Genomic DNA, 17269 nt, shown 5'->3' with positions numbered 1-17269 from the left:
AGTTAATAATAACTTTATAAAGTAATGTATAATTAAGTTAAGTAATTAAATTAGTCAAATAAATAATAAATAAAAAAATAAAAAAAATACTAATACCACTAATTTATTACCAAAATATTAACAACGAACAATTACCTTCAAAATATGTGTTCTCCAATACACAGATGTACACACTACAAACTTTAAAAAATGAATGAAATACAAAGTATATAATATGTAGTCTGCAACATGAAATTAATCGTTGTTGCATGTTATATTTTAAAATCTATATATATAAAATTTACATTCAATAACTTCATTTTCAAATAATAAATTATAAATAAATTTATTAAAATAAATAACAATCAAATAAAGTCAATTAAGAATAATTCATGAAAACTATAAATTACATAATTATATATATAAAGTCACAACACTGGAAAAACTGTATACTACTGTTATCTGCTACAGATTCAAAAATTTCAAAAATACAATTACATACAAATTTTTAAAATGACCAAAACAAAAGAAAAAAAACTTCTTAGTGAAAAAAAAACATCTTTAGTGGCCAAAATCTTAAAACTTCAAGCTGAATCAAAAACTATAAAAGAAGAAAACGAAATAAATAAGTTAAAGAACTCTTAGAATACTGTGTAGCAAAAAATGAAAATAATTTGTACTCGATATCAGGTTGCTATTGAAACTTACAAACGACAATTAGAGGAATTAGAAATAAACAAGGTAAATATAATAATTATACTAATAAACTATATACAACAAATATTTAGCATTATATTTTTATATAGAACCAACAAATGCAAAAATTGGAAACACAAAACGGAGAGCTGCAGGATACCATAAATAACTTAGAAAAAGGTAAATCATTTTTTAACGATATAACTTTTGAAACATTTATAATTGAATATAAATAATACAACAAAACTAGAAGGAATGAAAAATCTAGAAAAAGAAATACAAATTCAACAACCAACAAACATCATTCCTGAGTATAATAACAACGAGGATGATTCAACTTCGAATAACAATTTATCTGAAGATGAATCTGATATAACCATACAAAACTACGAACTTACAGTAATATGTTAATATATTCAATAACATATTTAAACTAATAACTTAACTAAACTTTTTTTTTAGAAATATCCCACAAGACAGCCATTTACAATTCCATTGCGTGTTAAACAACAACTTGAAAAAAAGTCAATGAAATAGTAGCAGAAGACTGGACAATTGATACAATTAAAAATTCCAAATACACCATGTACAAATTCACAAGTGAATTAATGTCTTCAATATTCACCAATGAATATTTAAAAAGTGAGTACAATAACTTTTAACTAAAATATATTTCAAATAATAAACTTATTTCTTACCGCACAAACGATCTGGCAAAGGCTGAAAACCAGGAGCAATCCAGCGGGAAATCATGAACCCGACATACGTAGAAGAAATAACAAGTAATAGCATAAAACTAATAAATATAAAAATAAGTAAAATTTTCAACTAATTAATTTATAATAGAATACCTAATTCACGCCTGGCGCAATTTAAAAGGATCCACTCATATGTTGAAGAAGAAACTAACAAATTAAAAACGGTAATAATTATTAATAACAACACATATATTTAACTTTATACTATTTTTCCATTTCTGGTTTAGAAAATGACAGTAGCATTAGGAAAAGAAGATACAAATTCAACTAAACCGGATCTCAAATTAGCTTTCCAAAACCTATCAATATTAACTGACGTAAATATATCTATTACTATAATAAAACTTTCTATTACTAGTTACAAGAAAAACAACAAACTTTAGGAACTAATATCAAAAACAATAATCAACTCAACTGAAATATCAATTCAAACGGAAGAAAACACCACAAATCACCCAATTTGCTCCACCCCATTAAACAATACGGTAATCAATTTTACTCTTCAATCGACACTCTAACACACTTAAAAACTATTTCATAGGCATCTAACTTTACATTCAGTTTAGAGTCCCCAAACCTAAACTTCTCCACATACATAGTTGACGAAACACCAATTCCTAATCAATTTTTTTCCGAATAATAAATATTATTATTAATTTTTTGTAACATAAGTAAAATAAAGTAAAGTATGTTTTCCTTACAAGCACTCTTTAAACTTTTTGTTTCAGTTACATCGGTAGTAGATTCCTCAGAATACAATTTAGCTGCATATTGCATAAATAACTTAAAGCCATCTTTTCCTTTCCATTTGGTACGCAGCATAAAGGTTGCTAAATAACCAGCAAACATTTTTTTGCTTCTGTTTGTATTTGGAAGACTTTTTTTTGGCTAAATTCCACAATCCTGAAATAAACAATTACTTATTACTAATTAGACTAAATAAAAATTGATTTACCCTCTATTTGGTTGGTATGTGCTCCATTTTCGGGATCTTTAAAATGCAAGCTATGATTAACTTTCAGATGAATGTAGTTATTGTGTTCCCTAATTTGAAAACAAACAATTATTAACAATAAAACATACATCAAATAAATATAAGTAAAAACTTACTCTATTTTGTCATTTGCTTTCCAGCAATCAGATATAATGATAGAACCAGGTAGAATCCATTCTTTAATCTATTGAAGCAGGGGGAGTAGCGGAAGCCCCTGAATCATCGCAACATCACACATCAACTGAAGTAAATTTCCCTATCTCAAGAAATGAACTAGTTCCTGGATCGCTACCTATTACTCCCACTGTCAATGAACTTATCACTGTTGATGGAGTAGATCCGAGTATGCAAGTACCTACATTTACGGAACGAAGATCTGCTCGAGTTTGAATTCCAAAAATTATTCAGAGCATGGTGTCCTTATCTGAAGTGATCGATAATCCATACGAGCCTATCAATTACCAAGATGCCATCTCCTGTGAAGATGCACAACTGTGGCGTGAAAAGATGGATGAAGAAAAACAAGCTCTAACTACCAGGAAAACCTGGATACTGGCTTCTCTACCCCCAGGTCGCAAGGCCATCAAGTGTATATTTGTCTACAAATACAAACCAGGATATGAAGGAGTAGCTCCAAGAAGAAAAGTACGCCACGTAGCCAAGGGCTACTCACAGCTACCTGGTATTGACTACACTGAAACGTTTGCCCTAGTAGTAAAAATGGAAACCTTCCGGTTGGTTGTGGCCTTTGTAGTAAAACAGCGACTTGGAATCTCTTCACTAGATGTTTGGGTAGTCTTTCTCAACGGCGATTTACAAGAAGAAATCTACATGGATCAACCTCAAGGATATATAGATTACGAAAAATCTGATTACAAGTGCCTCCTGAAGAAATGTATCTACGGATTGAAACAGGCTCCACGAGCCTGGCACGAGAAATTCACACCAGTTTTACTAAAATTTGGTCTGATTCAGAGTCAATCAGATCCTTGCTTATTTGTTCGTCGTCAACAGGGGGAGTTATTGATGGTGATAATTTATGTTGACGACCCACTAGTATTATTCAACAACAAATCGACGTTCACAGATCTCACAAATCACCTCGAACAATTCTTTGAAATTCGAGTCTTACCAGCTACCAGATTTGTAGGAATCGACATAGTACGAGATCCCTCAAACAGCCGCACTATCCTACATCAAAGTGACTACGTTACAAAACTTCTTGAAAAATTCAAAATGATGAACTGCAACGCCAAATCCACTCCAAGTGATCTAAATGTGAAACTGTCAAAAAGTATCCAAACTCAAGAAGTGAACAGTTCGTCAGAACCTTTATTCAGTCGCTACAGAGAAATAATTGGAGGTGTTATGTACCTAGTTGTCTCCACCATGCCAGATATGGCACAAGCTATCAACGTACTTGCCAGATTTTGTGAAAATCCAACAAAGGAACATCTGACTGCCGCAAAACACCTACTGGCATACTTAAAGGAACTGCCAAGTATGGTCTGTGTTTCGATGTTAGCCAATCTGAGAGTCTACTGGGTTATGCGGATGCGGATTTTGCTGGAGATTTAGATGGCCGGAAATCTATCTTAGGCTATATCTTTACTATGTGCGGAGGACCAGTCGCCTGGTCATCTAGACTACAACGCAGCATCTCAGGCAGAATTCGTCAGTCTGAATGAAGCAACCATCTTGATCACAATCTCTCAGAACCAATTGAAATACGTTGTGACAACCAGGGTGCGATTCGTCTTGTTCATAACCCCGAAAATCATCAACGGACTAAACATATAGAAGTTAAATTTCTATATGTCAGAGAACAACAACAAAGAGGATCTGTCAACTTGGTCTATATGGGAACAAACAATCAACTTGCGGACGGTGTAGGGAATGACAAGAACGATTGCTGGCTGGAAACAATTTGTATTTGTTGAAAGAGTGGAGACTGACAATAGAAAAGAGTAGTTTGTCCTAGGTTTCTGAGACAACCTTCCTGGTCCAGTTTTTTCTTGCGACTGCCCCACGAGCTGTCTTGTCCTTTCCTCTTTCGTTCTTCCCTTTCCTCCCCACCCCCCTTTTCCTTGTTTCTGCGCGCAAAAATTAGGGGGTTATTAGATGAGAAGAGAGAGAAGTGGTGCGTAGGAGGAGGGGTACGAGACGGTCAAAAAGAGAGGGTGTGGGATTGTAAAGTCAATTTGCAACATGGCCGACCCCATTTTCTGCATAGAAAACGACTGTGATCCTGAACGAACACCCGTGTAGTGCCGGACGTGACAACTAGTCCATGGGGCCTCAATAACCGCGACAATATACCCTCTTTACCATTATTTTTTATCAAACCTGGCTTGTTTTTTTATCAATTTTTAGCTATGAAAATATTTTAGAAATTTCCTCATTCATTTCGTCCAGGTCAAGAATTTTCTGGGATATTAAACTTTGTATAATCAGACCACACACATACGGAATAATGCCTTGGAGGCATGTATGCATGCAATCGTTGATCCAATTTGCCATTATATGAAAAAAATTTAAGCGATTCAGGATGCAAAATTTCTTAACTCCTCTAACGTGTAACTGATTGATGACCCTTAAGAGTAAGGCTTCAACATCTAGTTTATAAGATTCTAGGGTGCTAAAGCGAAAATCTTTTTCTTTGAAATAATTCAGACTTTTTTATCGAGTACAATAGCACAACGGGCAAAAAAATCATGTGCAAAACTTTCAGTTAAGCCAAATATTTGATTCATTGATAAGTTGTCTCCAGTAAATTGACTAAGCACAGCCTTCACTTGAAAAGTTCCCCTGGAAGGAATATTAATCTCAAAGCCGTCAGTTTCGAAACTAAGCAAATCATCAACAATCACCTCTAACAGAATGTCTTGCCCGTCGTCATATTTCAGATCCGTGGAATTACACATTGCAACTAGGTGAAGTTTTGAAAGAGATGCGTAAAATTTGGAATCTAAATTATTAACCTGCTGTTATGTTCCGACGCTGCTGAAGCAAGAGGATTAGTTGCCCCGACGCCGTCTGCATACAGCTGAATGAAAACAAGGATGTTTTTCCCGTCCCATTCTAAACGAAAACCACGTTTTTCCCAATTCATTACCTGGTCGTGACCTGGCATTGAATTCGCTACCGACTATTTTGGGCACTTTATGGTATTGATTTGGTAGTAATGCGATCAGGCTATTGTGACCAATTTGCTCCAAATGGTGGCTAATTGTTACTTTATTAAAAATATTAGCTCATTGTGACCAATTGGTTCCCAAAGGTTGCTAATTTTTACAAAATAAATATACTTCCATAATAATGATGAAAGTTATGAAACGCTTTACTTTTTACCATCACATTTAATCATGTTTGTTTTTTATTTGGACGGGGAACACAGCATAACAAGCCTTGGTATGCCCGCATCATCATCAGGAAATGTTGGGATCACAATTGCTTTTGTTTTAGTCATTTGAATTGGCCACTTTGATGAAAACGCAGAGGGTACACTAACAGACTTGATAGACAACACTTCATCTGAATTACAAGGGTGAACAAAGAACGCACTTTCATTGTGATATGAGTGACCAACAATAAAGACAGAACCGTACTCATCTTCAATAATATTTTCAATTGAAATTACAGAGGCTTGGACATCTGCTTCATCGTTAATGATTACATAACAAATTGGGTGGCGAATAGAGAAATTCCATTGGTGGAACTGAACACTGCGAAACTGGCGGAAATTGCAAGAGAGATCCCCATGAAGTAATGGACCATCCGAATGGGGACCAGATAGCACTAGATCATGAGCAAAGGAATCCAAATTGCTTTCAAATGAGTATGTTCCCCAGCAGTTGGACATTTCGATTAGTCGTTTAACAAGTTGTACAAGTGGGTTTGCGCTGTGACGGATGAGCTTCTTTAATTGATACAAAAAGTTCTCAAACGGGAAGCAGCTGAAGTCAACCAAAGGGCCCTATCTACTAACATCGGCTGGCAAATGAATAAGGCAATGAACATTAAACGTTATAAAGTGGCCTCCGAACAACTTAGGTGACTCCCGAATGAAATGGTGTAACAAATCCTTACTGGATGAGTTAAATCGAAAGCAAGTTTCATCCGAGGACAACAGTTTGATTGCGGTATAGAGTAACATAAAATGGTCATATAAGACACTCGGAAGAACACCTTTCAGGACTGATGGGCCAATATATAGAAGAAAGAGACGGAATTCCGTGTCTTTCCACCGTTGTTCATCATTTAGACAACGAGGACGCCTGGCGAACTCGGAAGGAATCGATCCTTGAAAATGAACAAGTCTGCGTGACAATTCGGCAACGTCATCGTGGGTTATGCGATGCATCACCGTTTTCGGTTGAACCAATGAAGGAGAAGCTCATCTCATCACTCCAAGACAGCAGAGGTGCATATAGTCCAGCGGGAAATTCAACACCATGTCGAGGTCCAATTCCTCCAGCACAACTGTCTCCATGGCGTGGGAATCCGGACACATCCTGTCGATAAAGTTTTCGGGGGTCCGTAGAGGAGCGTAGATATCCAGAAACGTTTCTCTTCCACGCACCTTGCCGGGTTTCTTGTAATACACCCCGATTGTCTTGCATTTTGGGCATGCATTTCGCGCGGTATGCCCCATGGTCCCGGTGATGAATGATCTGGCAGGTGAATCACATGTGAAACCCCATATTTTCACTGTATAGTGTTGCTCGCCGTAGACGACACCATCTTCTTCAAATTTTTTCGCCTCGTCAACGAATGGGTGGGTGCAATAACTTATTTGGGCACTTTGGCTTGCTAGGCCCACACCAAACTCCAATGGGGAAGGGTGAGTGCTCTCCTCTTACTTTCCCAAGAATTGGCCAAAACGAAGTGGTACTGCTTTTGAACAGTGGTAGACCGTCCACGTTGACTAGGACTCTTAAGGAAGTATGAGGATGTTTGGCTGTCTTCAGGTGATTTAAAATCTCCTTCTCTAGGCCGAAATGATAATACGTATGATTGATGATTTGGTGATGAAGGTGAGATTGATTGGTGAGAAGTAACTCGAGTCTGTGTAGTATTCTTCACATTCTGACGCAACACTTTCGGTAAACGACACATTTTCCATGCGGATATTTCCTGGACTCCTGTCAAGTCTAGTATCGTTAGCTACACCGACTTCCTACTCCTCTTCTTCATCGAAGCTGTCATCAGCTTCGTCATCAGCTACAAAACCGGTTTCTTCATCTGCGCTGGAATGCGATTCGGAATTTAACCGTTCACCAGTCACACTGATGACATTTCGAAGAGCATTATCAACCATTCGCTGTAAGCGATTTCGCAATTGTCGCTTGTTAACCGTACGTTTCCTGGGAACGAACGGGTTCGTTCTAAAAGAAAAGGAAAACAATTTCCTGAAATTAAATATCTTGTCGAAATGAACAATCTAATAATAAGTGTGTATAATAAAATTAATAAAACCGCATACCCTGGACTTTTGATGAGCAGAGGTTTTAGTCTTTTGGCTAACGTTTGGCTTTTTGAAGCCCCGATGAGCGTGAATACTCGGCTGATGAGTCTGTCAAGCTGTTGTGTAGGAAAAGAAAAGTACAAGGTTAAAATATTTTTCAAAAAAAACAACCAGCTTCATATAACAATGAATTACTTACGTAACACTAGCAAATGGTCCCTGGCAATATACAAATTGACAGGAATGAGCAAATTGGAAGGGCTCAAGAGCAGGTGCTGATACCGCTTAATGATGACTTGTTGAAAAGCGATGCTGATCTTCTTAGAAACATTTGATGTGAGATTGCAACTGAATCAGGGTCTATCAATTCTAGACACTATAATAATACGATTTGATACCGTACCTGGTATCAGGTCGTATCCATGTTTGTTTGTTTTAATTCGGATTTCATTGTCTTAAACATTTTATTCTTCAGTGAGAAATGGTTGAATACCAAAAATCTTTTTTTTGTTTGTTGTTTCCACCTTAAAATGTAAATGCGATTGCAATTACAAATACGATTTGATACCGTATATGTTCTTGTCATCATATTAGTTTGGTGTCCCCGTGTAACTGCTTTTTTACAATTTCAACCTACAAATAAATAAGAGAGATTTAATTAGTACAACCAGATACAGTATTATCATTATGTACTTGACAAAATCATAAAATCTTACCAATGACAAGTGAATTGTGGTGTCTGACTTCATTCCGGCATTAAAATTAAGGAACTCGTCAAAATTTTAAAAAAGCAAACACTCCAAAGAAATTGGAATTTCCGAGTCGGGAGTTAGCAATCCATTGCGGACCAATTTAGCCTCGATGTTAGATAGTCTTTTGTCGATCAATTTCAACATTTCCGTAATCCTTTTGAGTTCTCTCATTAACACGAGATGTTCTTATGGTGGAGTTAATTTAGTTTTGTGTGTCTAAAACACATATAAATTATGAACACGCTAACTAAACTTACAACCGAAGACGGAAAAGTGATCAAAGGTGTGTTGGAAGACGATTCTGATTCTGCGAAAGTTGCGGATGACAAAGACCTATCTATTGGTTGGCTGAAGATTTGTAAACTTTTAGATATACATGGCTCTTCTTGATTCGATATACTTTCCATGAGAAGCGAGGAGTAATAACCGGGTGTTTCTTGTGAGAGCTGCGAGCTCACCGTTGCTGCCGATATCGTGATGTTGGGGTAATTGTCTTTCTGAGAATTTGGAACTGCAATGGAGCAAGTAATATTAATAAAACTACGTATTAATAATTTTTTGGGATAGATTGCTTAGTTCAGTAGAAGTCGCAGCTGGTCTGAATGAGTTTGGTACAGCTGGTACAGTATCCTCCACAAAAAGAGGCAACTCCCCGGTAGCCAGAACAAAAAAATTGCTTATGCGTGCTAGATGCTCAAAAAGTCGTGGAAAGGCTAACCTCTGAATTCAAAACTGATTTTTTTCTCAAATTTTCCGTTTTATATATTTTCTCGCAACATGAAAACGTTTTAGAAACCATGGCAACCATTTCAAGCTGGGCGATGTCGAAAATGAAAAGCTATTGTTTAAGTGACATGGACTAGTTAAAACTAGAAATAAGTAAAGGTGACTAGAAAAAGTGAATAGAATAGCGGTGATTTTTTACAATGCATCATGCAGATCAACATAGAAATCTAAGTGAAGCACAGTGAGGTGAAACGATTGGTTTAACTAGAGCCGGGCATTTTCAAGCGCAAATCGCTAATTTGCTCGGTTGCACAAGATCAACCGTTCAAAGGTGGCAAAAATATTTTTTTAAAGAAGAAAATGTCAAAAGGAAAAGGTCTAAGAGCTTAAAGAAGAAAACAACACTGCAGCAAGATAACGCAATAATGTGTTTTGTCGCTGTTAACCCTATTCTTGAGGCTAGCGTTATAACAGATTAGGGTAACTTAATTTTTTTATTTGATTCACAAATAAAAACATTTGTTTCACAAATAAAAAAATTAAGCATTTTTTGTGCTTAAAGTGCAACAAAGAAGAAGTTTTTGCCCATGCACAGACCAAAGGCAAAATCTAACTGAAAAAGACGCTTATCGTAAAAAATTAGCGCTTTCTATAAAGGCTTTGACTATGCGTTGAAGATAACGGCTGGTGGACAAAATATTAAACATCCAATCAAATACAAACAAAAAACCCACTACCCCGCCAATAGGTGGCTTTAAAAAATTAAATCGGTGTTCGGATTTTTGTGCAGGATACTGTACATGTCCTGTATGACCCCGCTCTCCCCTAATGGCTGAACCAAATCAAGAACTAAAGGGTAATAAAAAAAAACTTTATCTGTCGAGACAAAGTTGGTTTTAATTGGATTGGAACTCTTTGAAGCCTTCAGACGGAAATAAATCGATTCTTCCAGGTTAAGATTCACCAGAATGCCAGCATTTCTTTTCAGTGTAGGTTTGTTCTGTTCCTACATTTCTTGACTTCTTCTACGTTGATACCGATGACGAGATCCATATGTTTTTAGTAGACCTCGACTTCAAAAATTTGATTCTGTCAGTAGAATAGTTAGAAGGGAAGCACTACTAGAACGAGAGTTGGAGCATGGCACGCTAGAGGTTAACCACTAATACGACGAGTTGTCAGACGGATTTTGTATGTGTCTGATCGAGCTTTTTACTAGCTATCCGTACCGTTATACGTTATACCGCTATACGTATGGTAAGGTGGTGGTACATGCATATTAACTATGCCGAATAGGCAGGTATACTCCACAATGCGGTGCGGCACAAGAAGGGGAAGTAAGAAACATACCTTAGTGGTATGTCTCAGAACCTCAGACCTGAAGGTCCCTCCTATAAGAAACACCCGGTGGGTTAAAAACCAGTAACTTTTAATTTACACTCGAATATAACTGCTCTCCGCCGGACATTCTTGCTTGAAAGATAAAACAGATCTTGGCTTTTTTTTAGGGAACCATTTTTAAAAACTGAAAAAGTTTTACGGTAAGAGTTATTTTTACGAGGACCGAGAAATTTTTTTCGATTTTTCCCACTTATTTCACCCGGTGGGAAAAAGTAACATTTTAAAATGAACATTCAGTAAATCCTCTTTTTTTCAAGGAAAAATTTTTGAAGTAACAAAAAAAAATCCTACGGAAAAACGAAATAGATTTTAAGAACCATTCTTTCATATTACAAATTTAACAATACGCACTATCTGACCCTTCAATTTTTTTCGATGTATTCCTTGGTTTAGTCGGAAAAATAAAATTAAAGTGACGTAGTGTCATAAGAAAGCAAAATGAAAAAGTTTGTGTTCCGATATTTGTGTAATACAGCATACCACTGATTTTTTGGTAATGTTGAATTTTTTTAATGATTGGCCTAAAACACCACAATAATCTTATTTGCTCCAAAATAGTTGAATTAACTCTGAAAAAAATTTTTGCTGCCATAATTTTTTTGTATGACGAATGGAGCTCGTACAGTTGTGTTTAGAAAATGCGCCATACAAAAAGTACGCAAAGTGTATGTCTATTGTTTTAAGTTTTCCGTTAGCGATGTATGAAAAGTTTAAGGATATTTTTCTTCCTTTCAAGAATTCTTAATAAAAAAATACTCCCCCTATTTAAAAAAATTTAGACCAAGGCCATTATTAGTTAACCAAGGTTATTATATCGTTCAATGACACACTTGTTACATCATGTATGCCATGTTCCGTTCAGTTTGTTTGATTGATTTAATCCTTATATAGTATTTATTTTGTGAAAAAATTATTTCAAGCGTATTTAATTATACCCATATAGTTTATATAAGGTTAATGATTCAAAATTTAAAATAATAAAAAAATGCGGGTGAGAAAGAATTTAGGATTAGCAGGCTTTTAGTATGTAATTGTTATTGATCGACAGATTATCCACAAACCGTTGAACAACACCGATTTTATGGATAAAGGTAAATCAGCAAGAGCTTCAAAACACACAAAAACAAATTTGATAGGAAGGGGATATTCGATAGACAAAATTTAATAATACGCAAGAAGAAAAGAGAGAGCTGATTTCAAATTCGCGTTTTCTAGCTGCGAATGTTTTTTCCTGATCTTGATGAAAAAATTGTTTCCGATTTGGATAACACCGGGTGGTGTCAACTCGGATGTTTCAGAAAGAACCCGACCGAAAGTCGTCCCTCCCTTAAAATAAAAAAATATAAATTGTTTTTGCAAATTACAATGGATTCAATGACAAAAGATATAAAGAAAAGATATATATCCATAATTCTATACACCTCAAATTTCCGAAACATCAACGAAAGGCAGCCAGAAGTTTTGACGCCCTTTACCTTTTCTCTCGGGACATTATTAGGGAAAATGTGTACTAATAACTCGACAACTATCTGGAAATAATCGGAAGAGCCTGAAAGAGGAAAAAATAAAGAATAAAGAAGAAAAAAGTAATATTTTCTTTGTGGGAGGGAGGGGGCTAATAAGGGGCTAACAAACTAAATATACGCCCACCTTAGTATTCTCTATTCTTTTAGCTAGTCTGTTTTTGCTTCTGCACAAGCGCTGATCGATATTTCCGCACTGGATCAAAAATATTTTTTTTCACGTTTATACAACCAAAATTTTGCTGTTCATCTATTACAAATAACGAGTGTTGCGAGTGAGTTTTTAGAAGCGAATATTTAGTAAGGAAAGATGACAACCAGTTTAGTGCTATCTAATTTGTTTTATTTTCAAAAGATGCTCATAATCATGCTGAATTGCCCGATACAGTTTTGCAGCGATAACTTTGCTCTTATTTCTTAAATTCTAAAATTTTCAAAAAATTCTTTGCGACAAAATTCTTTATGTAATCATGCTTTTTCTAGGGCGGCAAAATGTGCCGTATTCGGCTACGTTAGAATTTGTCACATGTATGAAGTCTTTTACTGATGCGTTAATTAGATAACTAAAATCACTTCTTAATGATTTTAATTCTAATGATAATATCGCTAGTGCATTGAGTAGTGTTTCCACTGTTTTCGATTCTTCCAAAGCTGAACATTGCATTCGCAAAGTTTACGAAGACCATCCTCAGTTTATCACACCTCAGTCTCTTCCTCTGAGTGCTAGAATAGATAGCCAAATTACATCGCAAGGAGTTATCAAAACTATATCGAAATCCAATGTTGCTCAATATATTCCTATTTGGAAAAACCTTGAAATCACTCCTGTTGAATGAACCTCTTTTCTTGAGTATGATAATCGAAAGTTACCCCAGCTAGCACAAGTTATGCCCAAGTTACTACCTGGTTACGTTTTTTTCCCGGGTCATAACCAGTGGGAATTACTTGGGCGTGCCCTATTTATTCCATATTACCACCCACAAGACTCTCTGGTCACGACCAGAATAACACTCCCATAAAACGGACGTTGGCCGTAAAATAAACTATTATTTTTTTTCTTTTTCTTTTATATAGCTTTATTAAATATGATTTATGGAATCGAAAATAAAATAATACCATCCATGGAAAATGTGATTGTTTAAAGCACTTGATTAAATGTATTACTATCATAAGGCAGTTACACGGGGACACCAAACTAATATGATGACAAGAACATATACGGTATCAAATCGTATTTGTAATTGCAATCGCATTTACATTTTAAGGTGGAAACAACAAACAAAAAAAAGATTTTTGGTATTCAACCATTTCTCACTGAAGAATAAAATGTTTAAGACAATGAAATCCGAATTAAAACAAACAAACATGGATACGACCTGATACCAGGTACGGTATCAAATCGTATTATTATAGTGTCTAGAATTGATAGACCCTGATTCAGTTGCAATCTCACATCAAATGTTTCTAAGAAGATCAGCATCGCTTTTCAACAAGTCATCATTAAGCGGTATCAGCACCTGCTCTTGAGCCCTTCCAATTTGCTCATTCCTGTCAATTTGTATATTGCCAGGGACCATTTGCTAGTGTTACGTAAGTAATTCATTGTTATATGAAGCTGGTTGTTTTTTTTGAAAAATATTTTAACCTTGTACTTTTCTTTTCCTACACAACAGCTTGACAGACTCATCAGCCGAGTATTCACGCTCATCGGGGCTTCAAAAAGCCAAACGTTAGCCAAAAGACTAAAACCTCTGCTCATCAAAAGTCCAGGGTATGCGGTTTTATTAATTTTATTATACACACTTATTATTAGATTGTTCATTTCGACAAGATATTTAATTTCAGGAAATTGTTTTCCTTTTCTTTTAGAACGAACCCGTTCGTTCCCAGGAAACGTACGGTTAACAAGCGACAATTGCGAAATCGCTTACAGCGAATGGTTGATAATGCTCTTCGAAATGTCATCAGTGTGACTGGTGAACGGTTAAATTCCGAATCGCATTCCAGCGCAGATGAAGAAACCGGTTTTGTAGCTGATGACGAAGCTGATGACAGCTTCGATGAAGAAGAGGAGTAGGAAGTCGGTGTAGCTAACGATACTAGACTTGACAGGAGTCCAGGAAATATCCGCATGGAAAATGTGTCGTTTACCGAAAGTGTTGCGTCAGAATGTGAAGAATACTACACAGACTCGAGTTACTTCTCACCAATCAATCTCACCTTCATCACCAAATCATCAATCATACGTATTATCATTTCGGCCTAGAGAAGGAGATTTTAAATCACCTGAAGACAGCCAAACATCCTCATACTTCCTTAAGAGTCCTAGTCAACGTGGACGGTCTACCACTGTTCAAAAGCAGTACCACTTCGTTTTGGCCAATTCTTGGGAAAGTAAGAGGAGAGCACTCACCCTTCCCCATTGGAGTTTGGTGTGGGCCTAGCAAGCCAAAGTGCCCAAATAAGTTATTGCACCCACCCATTCGTTGACGAGGCGAAAAAATTTGAAGAAGATGGTGTCGTCTACGGCGAGCAACACTATACAGTGAAAATATGGGGTTTCACATGTGATTCACCTGCCAGATCATTCATCACCGGGACCATGGGGCATACCGCGCGAAATGCATGCCCAAAATGCAAGACAATCGGGGTGTATTACAAGAAACCCGGCAAGGTGCGTGGAAGAGAAACGTTTCTGGATATCTACGCTCCTCTACGGACCCCCGAAAACTTTATCGACAGGATGTGTCCGGATTCCCACGCCATGGAGACAGTTGTGCTGGAGGAATTGGACCTCGACATGGTGTTGAATTTCCCGCTGGACTATATGCACCTCTGCTGTCTTGGAGTGATGAGATGAGCTTCTCCTTCATTGGTTCAACCGAAAACGGTGATGCATCGCATAACCCACGATGACGTTGCCGAATTGTCACGCAGACTTGTTCATTTTCAAGGATCGATTCCTTCCGAGTTCGCCAGGCGTCCTCGTTGTCTAAATGATGAACAACGGTGGAAAGACACGGAATTCCGTCTCTTTCTTCTATATATTGGCCCATCAGTCCTGAAAGGTGTTCTTCCGAGTGTCTTATATGACCATTTTATGTTACTCTATACCGCAATCAAACTGTTGTCCTCGGATGAAACTTGCTTTCGATTTAACTCATCCAGTAAGGATTTGTTACACCATTTCATTCGGGAGTCACCTAAGTTGTTCGGAGGCCACTTTATAACGTTTAATGTTCATTGCCTTATTCATTTGCCAGCCGATGTTAGTAGATAGGGCCCTTTGGTTGACTTCAGCTGCTTCCCGTTTGAGAACTTTTTGTATCAATTAAAGAAGCTCATCCGTCACAGCGCAAACCCACTTGTACAACTTGTTAAACGACTAATCGAAATGTCCAACTGCTGGGGAACATACTCATTTGAAAGCAATTTGGATTCCTTTGCTCATGATCTAGTGCTATCTGGTCCCCATTCGGATGGTCCATTACTTCATGGGGATCTCTCTTGCAATTTCCGCCAGTTTCGCAGTGTTCAGTTCCACCAATGGAATTTCTCTATTCGCCACCCAATTTGTTATGTAATCATTAACGATGAAGCAGATGTCCAAGCCTCTGTAATTTCAATTGAAAATATTATTGAAGATGAGTACGGTTCTGTCTTTATTGTTGGTCACTCATATCACAATGAAAGTGCGTTCTTTGTTCACCCTTGTAATTCAGATGAAGTGTTGTCTATCAAGTCTGTTAGTGTACCCTCTGCGTTTTCATCAAAGTGGCCAATTCAAATGACTAAAACAAAAGCAATTGTGATCCCAACATTTCCTGATGATGATGCGGGCATACCAAGGCTTGTTATGCTGTGTTCCCCGTCCAAATAAAAAACAAACATGATTAAATGTGATGGTAAAAAGTAAAGCGTTTCATAACTTTCATCATTATTATGGAAGTATATTTATTTTGTAAAAATTAGCAACCTTTGGGAACCAATTGGTCACAATGAGCTAATATTTTTAATAAAGTAACAATTAGCCACCATTTGGAGCAAATTGGTCACAATAGCCTGATCGCATTACTACCAAATCAATACCATAAAGTGCCCAAAATAGTCGGTAGCGAATTCAATGCCAGGTCACGACCAGGTAATGAATTGGGAAAAACGTGGTTTTCGTTTAGAATGGGACGGGAAAAACATCCTTGTTTTCATTCAGCTGTATGCAGACGGCGTCGGGGCAACTAATCCTCTTGCTTCAGCAGCGTCGGAACATAACAGCAGGTTAATAATTTAGATTCCAAATTTTACGCATCTCTTTCAAAACTTCACCTAGTTGCAATGTGTAATTCCACGGATCTGAAATATGACGACGGGCAAGACATTCTGTTAGAGGTGATTGTTGATGATTTGCTTAGTTTCGAAACTGACGGCTTTGAGATTAATATTCCTTCCAGGGGAACTTTTCAAGTGAAGGCTGTGCTTAGTCAATTTACTGGAGACAACTTATCAATGAATCAAATATTTGGCTTAACTGAAAGTTTTGCACATGATTTTTTTGCCCGTTGTGCTATTGTACTCGATAAAAAAGTCTGAATTATTTCAAAGAAAAAGATTTTCGCTTTAGCACCCTAGAATCTTATAAACTAGATGTTGAAGCCTTACTCTTAAGGGTCATCAATCAGTTACACGTTAGAGGAGTTAAGAAATTTTGCATCCTGAATCGCTTAAATTTTTTTCATATAATGGCAAATTGGATCAACGATTGCATGCATACATGCCTCCAAGGCATTATTCCGTATGTGTGTGGTCTGATTATACAAAGTTTAATATCCCAGAAAATTCTTGACCTGGACGAAATGAATGAGGAAATTTCTAAAATATTTTCATAGCTAAAAATTGATAAAAAAACAAGCCAGGTTTGATAAAAAATAATGGTAAAGAGGGTATATTGTCGCGGTTATTGAGGCCCCATGGACTAG

General features: G+C 36.6%; 2 pseudogenes; one reads left to right on the top strand and one right to left on the bottom strand.

The window, feature by feature from the left end:
• Positions 1 to 5803: 5803 nt before the first annotated feature.
• Positions 5804 to 8643, bottom strand: LOC123469923 (annotated as a pseudogene).
• A 5262-nt stretch (positions 8644 to 13905) lies between these two features.
• On the top strand, positions 13906 to 16176 carry LOC123469922 (annotated as a pseudogene).
• Positions 16177 to 17269: the final 1093 nt, after the last annotated feature.

This window comes from Daphnia magna, linkage group LG2 (genome assembly GCF_020631705.1).
Source record: "Daphnia magna isolate NIES linkage group LG2, ASM2063170v1.1, whole genome shotgun sequence".
Lineage (NCBI taxonomy): Eukaryota > Metazoa > Arthropoda > Branchiopoda > Diplostraca > Daphniidae > Daphnia > Daphnia magna.
This window is presented reverse-complemented; position numbering and strand designations above follow the sequence as displayed.